Consider the following 9,213-nt stretch of genomic DNA (forward strand, 5'->3'; position numbering starts at 1 on the left):
GCGTCGTTAAATAAAACATAACATTTTTTTTAACGTCTCGGCTTCACCAAATGTCTTTTTCTCTCAGATGCTCCAACTTATAATAATAATAATAATAATAATAATAATAATAATAATAATAATAATAATAATAATAATAATATAATAATAATAATAATAAAGACCTTTGATTGAGGGAGGTGGGATATGATGGTAGAGACTGGATTAATCTTGCATAGGATAGGGACCGATGGCGGGCTTATGTGAGGGCGGCAATGAACCTCCGGGTTTCTTAAGAAAGAGCCATTAATAATAATAATAATAATAATAATAATAATAATTATACTTACTACTACTACTACTACTAATACTACTACTACTACTACTACTCCTACTACTACTGCTACTACTACTACTACTACTACTGCAGAGTACGATGATGTAATGGTTATGATTTCCAACTTTTATTCTGAGGGCCCAGGGTTCGAATCCAGGGATCGACTATCCTGATTTGAGTTTTTCGTGGTTCCCCAAGTCCCTCCAGGCAAACGCAGGAGTAGTACCGATTTCAAGGGTCACGACCCGACTCCTTCCCATCATCATTACCCCTTCATCACTTCTCATCCATCATCATAACGTCTCTCCGCGATTAGCCTGACATCTGTCCTACGGAGTAGCGCACTTGGCAACGATGTGCCCGTTGGGTACGACGGTAAACCACTGTAATGTGGAAAGCGCCGGACAATAATAATAATAATAATAATAATATTATTATTATTATTGTTATTATTATCTACTAAATAGTACTATTTCGCTGTTTTGGTTCTGTGGATGGTATATGCGCCTCCCATCCAAGCGGTCCGTGGTTCAGTTCCCGGCATGGGCAATGGAAGATATTTATCTTCTGTCCACAGGGCTGGGTGTTTGTCCCTTGTTATACGTTGTCCTGTGTTGTCTCAGCGGTGGCTCTGTGTCGTACTGATCGCATGACCTGGGAGGCCCACTCCACAATATGTGCCTGTCAGGTGTTGGACTATAGCTATAGGCCCTATACTCTCTCCTACATTGGATTGTAAGTTGGTAGGCAAGGAAGAGGTGAAACATGACAAAGAAAGAAGCAAAAGACATTAAATAAGAGTAAGCACACTTTTTTCTTAATTACAGAAAACCTGTCTGAAATACCACCCCTATTGAAAGACTACTCCTGCTAAAGGCCAATTTTTTTTTAAAGAACTGAATTAAAAATCCATAAAAGCAATGTAAATCACACCCTTTTAAGAGACCACCTCTCTCCCCGACCACCGACCTGTGATTGAATAGCCATTTTCCTTAATTTTACCCCTATTAAAAGACCATGCTGTATTTTAAAAAGTTACAGTTGAGTATTTTATTACCTTACTGTAGCGTGAATAAATTCCAAGAAATTCATACAGTATTAGATGTTTGGCAATGAGCGTATTCCGAATCTCACCGGTGAGCAATCCGATGGCATCACGGTGTTCCGAATTCCACCGATGACGTCATTGATGCTCCACCGGTGCCATCAACTTGCAGAGGTGGTGGCAGTCTCCATCAGCCGCCATCAGTGAATCTGATTGGTTCTTGTATAGGGCGGGAATTAGCAGACGAATGACATCGTGCACTGTTGTGTCATGGCGGTGTGTTCTGCTTTAGTTCTGCTGTATTGTTTGTAATGAGCACAACGTGAAAACAATATGTTCATGACTTATGAGCGAACATGTCAACAGACCCGTTATTACTACCGGTTCAAGAAATAAATTGTTTATGCTATCTTTTCTTTGAACGAGATGGGAGTACGAAAATTTCGCAAAATTTTGCTAGCGTAGCACAGGCAACAACTTGTACAGTCGCCATGACAGCCATCGATCCTTCCAGCAGTTTTGTTCCTTATTTCGCTGCAACGTGACGTCATTGATGCCACCGGACCGGTGAGATTCGGAATACGCTGAATGTTGTTATGTGGTACCGTATTCACGTTGAATGTCCATCTCTGTCCTTAATCCCTTAAGGAATATTGGGTATTGCTACGAAAAATGTAAAATGAGCGCTTGCAAATGGCCTCTGAGGTATGGAAAAGGGTTATTTACACCGCTATTTAACAGTTTCTTGGAAGGTAAGATTTCTCATGACGTGTGACGGTTTTACTTTTCGTTTTGTAAATTCAAAATCAAATCGTTACTTGTTAATTACAGTGCAATAATTTATTTTTTCTTCCTCATACCTGTTAGAAAAATTCGGTGATCAACCCACCGATGATGAGGATGTAGTCAAGAGAGAATTTCAATCCGAAAAAATGTGCCAGAACAAGCCTTATGTAATATTGAGTGAATTCAACAATCGGCACCACAGAAAGACTGTATGAATAAAGAACATACAAATGAACTTAACATGTTAAAGAATAGTTTTGAAAATAAGATTGACAAAAGGAAATGTAAAAAAGTTAAGCAGAGTTCAATTTATGATTTTGTGAAGGAGAATCAAAGAAGAAAATTGGGGAGGGGGAAAAAAACGTAAAATAAGAAATGAAGTTCTGATTTCAAGCTTTTATTATTAGCAATATTTTCCACGTTTTTATTTCATTAACATAGAAATGTTTTAACCCATTATTTGTGTAAAATAACTCCCCCTATTAAGAGACCACCCCTCTGAAAGACCAGTTTTTCACGGAACCAGCAGAGGTCGTTTAATACAGGTTTTACTGTAAGTGTCCAAAGCAGAGTGTAAAAAAGAACGCCATTTAGTCGACAGAGTCCAGGAAGCCAATGTGATGGAGTTAACTGCAGTTACCGACGATGGCGCCACTTACGCAAGAACTGTTTCAGGGTTAAGCATATAATGCTCCGGGTTGCCAATCTTTTTTTGTATTATTAACTATAATCTTTATTTATACTTAACAATGAAAAAAATGTATCGATTAAAATCTATAATGTTTCTATATGCTACGCTCTACTATTGTTTATAAATACTGGCATGCAATGAAGCTTACACTTTACCCATTTCAGCCAGTGCTGACGACCACTGATTTAGAGGCTTGTCGTACTCGTAGTTATTTTCTTACTTACTTACTCACTGGCTTTTAAGGAACGCGGAGGTTCATTGCCGCCCTCACATAAGCCCGCCATTGGTCCCTATCCTGAGCAAGATTAATCCAGTCTCTATCATCATATCCCACCTCCCTCAAATCCATTTTAATATTATCTTCCCATCTACGTCTCGGCCTCCCTAAAGGTCTTTTTCCCTCCGGCCTCTCAACTAACACACTATATGCATTTCTGGATTCGCCCATACGTGCTACATGCCCTGCCCATCTCGAACGTATGGATTTAATGTTCCTAATTATGTCAGGTGAAGAATACAATGCGTGCAGTTTTGTGTTGTGTAACTTTCTCCATTCTCCTGTAACTTCATCCCTCTTAGCCCCAAATATTTTCCTAAGCACCTTATTCTCAAACACCCTTAACCTATGTTCCTCTTTCAAAGTGAGAGTCCAAGTTTCACAACCATAAAGAACAACCGGTAATATAACTGTTTTATAAATCCTAACTTTAAGATTTTTTGACAACAGACTGGATGATAAAAGCTTCTCAACCGAATAATAACAGGCATTTCACATATTTATTCTGTGTTTATTTTCCTCCCGAGTGTCATTTATATTTGTTACTGTTGCTCCCAGGTATTTGAATTTTTCCACCTCTTCAAAGGATAAATCTCCAATTTTTATGTTTCAATTTCGTACAATATTCTGGTCACGAGACATAATCATATAATTTGTCTTTTCGGGATTTACTTCCAAATCAATCGCTTTACTTGCTTCAAGTAAAATTTCCGTGTTTTCCCTAATCGTTTGTGGATTTTCTCCTAACATATTCACGTCATCCGCATAGACAAGCAGCTGATGTAACCCGTTCAATTCCAAACCCCCTCTGTTATCCTGGACTTTCCTAATAGCATACTCTAGAGAAAAGTTAAAAAGTAAAGGTGATAGTGCATCTCCTTGCTTTAGCCCACAGTGAATTGGAAACGCATCTGACAGAAACTGACCTATACGGACTCTGCTGTACGTTTCACTGAGACATATTGATTTTCTTACAGAACATATACTTACGTGTAGACAGAAAACCTGCAGGTTTTGATACTACTTCCTTTACATTGATGCGTTTAAAAACATACAGTGCATGTTATCCGAAAGTTTTTTTTTATTTTGTTTTTTATTCAACGACTTTTTCAACTTCAAAGCTTGATTTTGTTTCATTAGAAACAATGGCTGTATAATTCTGGACTTATTCTAACTGTATAAATTCGTTTAGAAGTGAGCTAGACGGATATTAGTGACCCACCTTTACGTAGAATGTAATTCTTCTTTTAATGATTGTGCATACATTGAGTTAAAGAGGAAGAACGTGTGTCTAATCTGGCAATGTGGTTTCGGGTATTTATCCAAGGGAAAATAGACTTTTCCGAACTCTCTGAAAGAGCTCAGCCGTAAAATTTCATCAGGATCTTAGATTGTTGAATTGAATTATATTTGTGATGGACAATTCCTCGGGATGAGGATCTTTTATAGGATATTTCCTTTACTCTCAACTTTACCAACTCTGACCTTTTCACTTAATATCAGACTGATTTCATATCATTTCAGTTCACACAAAAATGCCGTTGTTTTATGTATGAACTTCGGTTGTTACAGTTGGAAATAGTCAGCTGTAGCTCACTCTCTCTCTCTCTCTCTCTCTCTAATAGCCACGACAATGAAACAAATCACCAATATCAGTTTCGTCTATTAGAGGTTGGTATTCCATCTCGTAACTGTTAAAGAACTGCATGATATTATTGAAGAGTAATTTCTCATAAAGTCTTCTTGTGCATTTCATTCCGTATCATGTATCGTCTATTCTCTTCTCATCTCATATCTCGTCTCGTCCCTTCTGTTTCCTCTCTTCTTGTCTCCATTTACGTCCCGTCTCCTCTCATACTCGTCCCGCATAATCTCTTATCTCGTCCCATCTCATCTCTTACCTCGTCCTGTTTCATTGCTTACCCCGTCCCGCCTCATCTCGTACCTCGTCCCTCCTCATCTCTACCTCGTCCCGCCTCATCTCATATCTCACCTTGTCTCACATCTTTTCGTTTAACTCGTATCTAGTATCGCCACAGTCTAGTATATACAGTCTCGAAGCTCAATACGTAGTAAATATGCAAACATTAGATAGTTGCTCGCTACTAGGATCGCTAATATCGCCTCATTATAGGCAATGCAAAATAGTACCGTCACAGTCTATTGTTTCTAGCACCCTCAAAACTCAAGCTTCGTGACTGTATATAGTAGACTGTGGTATCGCCTCACGTCCAGTCTCGTATCTCGTTTTGCCTCATCTCGTACTTTGTCTTTCTTTACCTCGTACGTCCTCTCTCTTCATCTCGTATCTTGGTCTTCTCACATCGTACTTTGTGTCATCTTATATCGTATCTGGTTTCTCCTCATCTCGTACCTAGTGTAGCCCCATCTCTGGCCTCGCTTCGTCTCATCCCAAAACGCGTCTCGGCTCATCTGGTGTCGGGGTCTGTCTCATATCTTATCTCTTTTCGTCTCTTATCTTAACTAATGCCACCTTTGATTGTTGATATAGCGGTTTAGTAATATAGATGTATGTGTTAAATACATTACACTTGCGGTTTATGGAAATGTAAATTGTACTTGTTATTTACACAATTTTTATTGTTTGTGGTTCATTTCATTTACTTACGTAAACATAAAACTCAATACGAACAAACTAGACTTAGGATTCACTCACACTGGGAAGTTTTTGTCAAACTTGTTTATTAATTTTGGTGTGAACGTACATTACACTAATATTACACTTCTTGCTTCAGTGTACTTGCCTAAATTCGACTTACATTCGAACAAATTATGCTTAAGCTTAAGTCACGGGATATAAAAGAGTCATGCAACATTTCTAAATATTAAATTCATTTGATAATAAGTTTATTATTGTGGTAGGATGCGAATAATAGCTTACAATTCATTACAGTTACTTGCACAAATATACATTGGAACCCCCATTTACAATGGAAGAGTAATGGAACGGAGAAAAATTCCCTCCGGCGCCGGGATTTGAACCCGGGTTTTCAGCTTTACGTGCTGATGCTTTATCCACTAAGCCACACCGGATACAACCCCGACGCCGAACAGAATCGTCTCTGATTGAGTTCCAACTCTTGGGTTCCCTCTAGTGGCCGCCCTTTGCACTACGTCATAGATGTCTATGAACATCGGACCGAAGTCCACACATGTGCTAGAGGCGGCCACTAGAGGGAACCCAAGAGTTGGAACTCAATCAGAGACGATTCTGTTCGGCGTCGGGGTTGTATCCGGTGTGGCTTAGTGGATAAAGCATCAGCACGTAAAGCTGAAAACCCGGGTTCAAATCCCGGCGCCGGAGGGAATTTTTCTCCGTTCCATTACTCTTCCATCGTATGATGACGCAGAATATCTGCATGGAAATATCATATGTACTTCGGTACATTGAAATAATATATGATATGCGTAAATCACGAAGTGATTTAAGACGGCGCTTATTCCGTCGGATCCCGGCCAACTAGTCACTCATAACGAGTGCACCTGACCACATGTGTGGACTTCGGTCCGATGTTCATAGACATCTATGACGTAGTGCAAAGGGCGGCCACTAGAGGGAACCCAAGAGTTGGAACTCAATCAGAGACGATTCTGTTCGGCGTCGGGGTTGTATCCGGTGTGGCTTAGTGGATAAAGCATCAGCACGTAAAGCTGAAAACCCGGGTTCAAATCCCGGCGCCGGAGGGAATTTTTCTCCGTTCCATTACTCTTCCATCGTATGATGACGCAGAATATCTGCATGGAAATATCATATGTACTTCGGTACATTGAAATAATATACCCCATTTACAAATTAAAATTAAACTCAAGTTACCACTTTCAATAAATTAGATTTGTACCAATATGAAATATATAACTAATTGTGTTTACTTTTTTAAGCTTTGAGAAACTCTAACAAATTCAATTTACACTAAGAAAAAATGAGTAATTTTTAAAGCAAACATTGAAATGTTTAAGTTTCTTGTAAAATCACTGGAGTAACTGTAGATAAATTGAACACGGACCTGTATTAAAATCAAAATATGTGACTGATTACATTTATTTGTTTAATCATTGAAATTACTACTTACAAATTCAATGTATACTAAGATAAAATATATAATTAAACACACTAATTTAAACATTGAAACCAATTTCAATAACTTAAATTTGTATCAATAGGAAAATATGTAACTAATTGCATTTACTTTTTAAGCATTGATAATTTTTTAAAATCAAAATAATTATGTGCTTGATTACATTTATTTGTTTAATCATTGAAATTACTACACACATATTCAATTTATACTAAGATAAACTTACTAGTTTAAGCATTGAAACAACTTTCAATAACTTAGATTTATATCAGTAGGAAAATATATAACTAATTGCTTTTACTTTTTAAGCACTGACCATTTTTAAAGTCATTTCCACTGAGGTAACAATAATTCATTAATTGCATTTTAACATTGTATTTAAATAAATTCAATATAGGCCTATAATAAGATAAAAGTGTGAAATTTATTACATTTACTTATTTAAACATTAAAATTAGTGCTAGCAAATTCAATTTACACCCAGCTAAAATATGCAATTAAATATATACTGTACATATATACTTGTTTAAACATTGAAACCACTTCGAATGAATTAGATCAAAATATGTGTTATTAATTGCATTTACTTTTTTAAGCATTCAAGCTTTTACCGAATTCAATTTATACTAAGATCAACAAATTTATATTAAATAAGACATGTATTTTTAAGCTAAGGTCGAAATGCAGATTTATTTTCTTGTGAAAGCTTTGAAACCACTTTTAAATACATTCACCAAGCCCAACAATAAGGTCAAACTGTGTAACTGATTAGATTTACTTGTGAAAACATTGAGATTACTGCTAACGAATTTAATTTACAGTATATATGCACTTGTTCAAGCATTGAAATTACTTTTACTATAGTACATTTATACCCAGATGGAATATATAATTAATAACACTTATTTCTTAAAGAGCTGACAAATTTTAATAAATTCCATTTTCACTAAACCAAATATATAATAATCTCTAATAAAATTATATTTACACGTTCAAGCATTAAAACCACATGCAATAAATTCGATTTTCAATAAGATTGCGTTTACTTCAAAATAGATATGTTTAACTAAGATCACAATTTCTGAGCAAGTTACAGAAAACACTTTAAGGCTGTTCGACATAAACTAACTTTATAATTGCTAATTCGTTAAAACGATCGGCATAAAAAAGTAATGGTGTATATTTTTGTGCTGAATCTTCTCCATTGATACGAGCATAAATATTATTAAGAAATGCCAATACTTGGAAATAAAGAAGTTATGTAAAAACATGCGATTATTAAGATTATAACATGGAGTGTTTTTGCAATCTATAGGCTTTTTACGCCTCTAGTAAACTGGACAGAATAGCGAGCTGTTCGCTCATTGCTTCATACACAACACTTTTGAGCAAATATAAGGACTGTAGGCTTCATACATGGCGACGAACGGCTGCATAAACAACAACGTGGTAATAATTATCCTAGCCATTCTAGTTTATGGATAGAGTTTGTATGTTTTTTTTTAAATATAGCCTGCTAAGAATCACAGTAACTTAATTTCTGTTGCCTCAATTCGTCGTCTTTGTTGAGTTGTTAACATCCAGTTTTTGGTTTCGTTAAACTGTGGAAACTTGTTTATTTTAATTTCCATATAATTTGAAATTTAGTGTTAGAGGTTGCAATCCAAATAATAAAAAAGAACTTGTTGTAGGACTTCATTTAATAATATATATTATATTAATGTACCGAAGTACATGACGCAGTGCAGAGGGCGGCCACTAGAGGGAACCCAAGAGTTGGAGCTTAATCTGAGACGATTCTAACCGGCGTCGGAGTTGTATCCGGTGTGGCTTAGTGGATAAAGCATCAGCACGTAGAGCTGAAAATCCGGGTTCAAATCCCGGCGCCGGAGAGAATTTTTCTCCGTTCCATTACTCTTTCATCATATGATGACGCAGAATATCTGCATGGAAATATCACATGTACTTCGGTACATTAATATAATATATATGATATGCGTA

At 36.6% G+C, this 9,213-nt stretch overlaps 1 protein-coding gene across 1 annotated transcript in view; it reads left to right on the forward strand.

The window, feature by feature from the left end:
* Positions 1–9,213, forward strand: part of LOC138701999 (GATA zinc finger domain-containing protein 14-like) — a 146,615-nt gene that overhangs the window by 61,986 nt on the left and 75,416 nt on the right. The gene's annotated exons all lie outside the window — the stretch shown is intronic.

This window comes from Periplaneta americana, chromosome 6 (genome assembly GCF_040183065.1).
Source record: "Periplaneta americana isolate PAMFEO1 chromosome 6, P.americana_PAMFEO1_priV1, whole genome shotgun sequence".
Taxonomy (NCBI): domain Eukaryota; kingdom Metazoa; phylum Arthropoda; class Insecta; order Blattodea; family Blattidae; genus Periplaneta; species Periplaneta americana.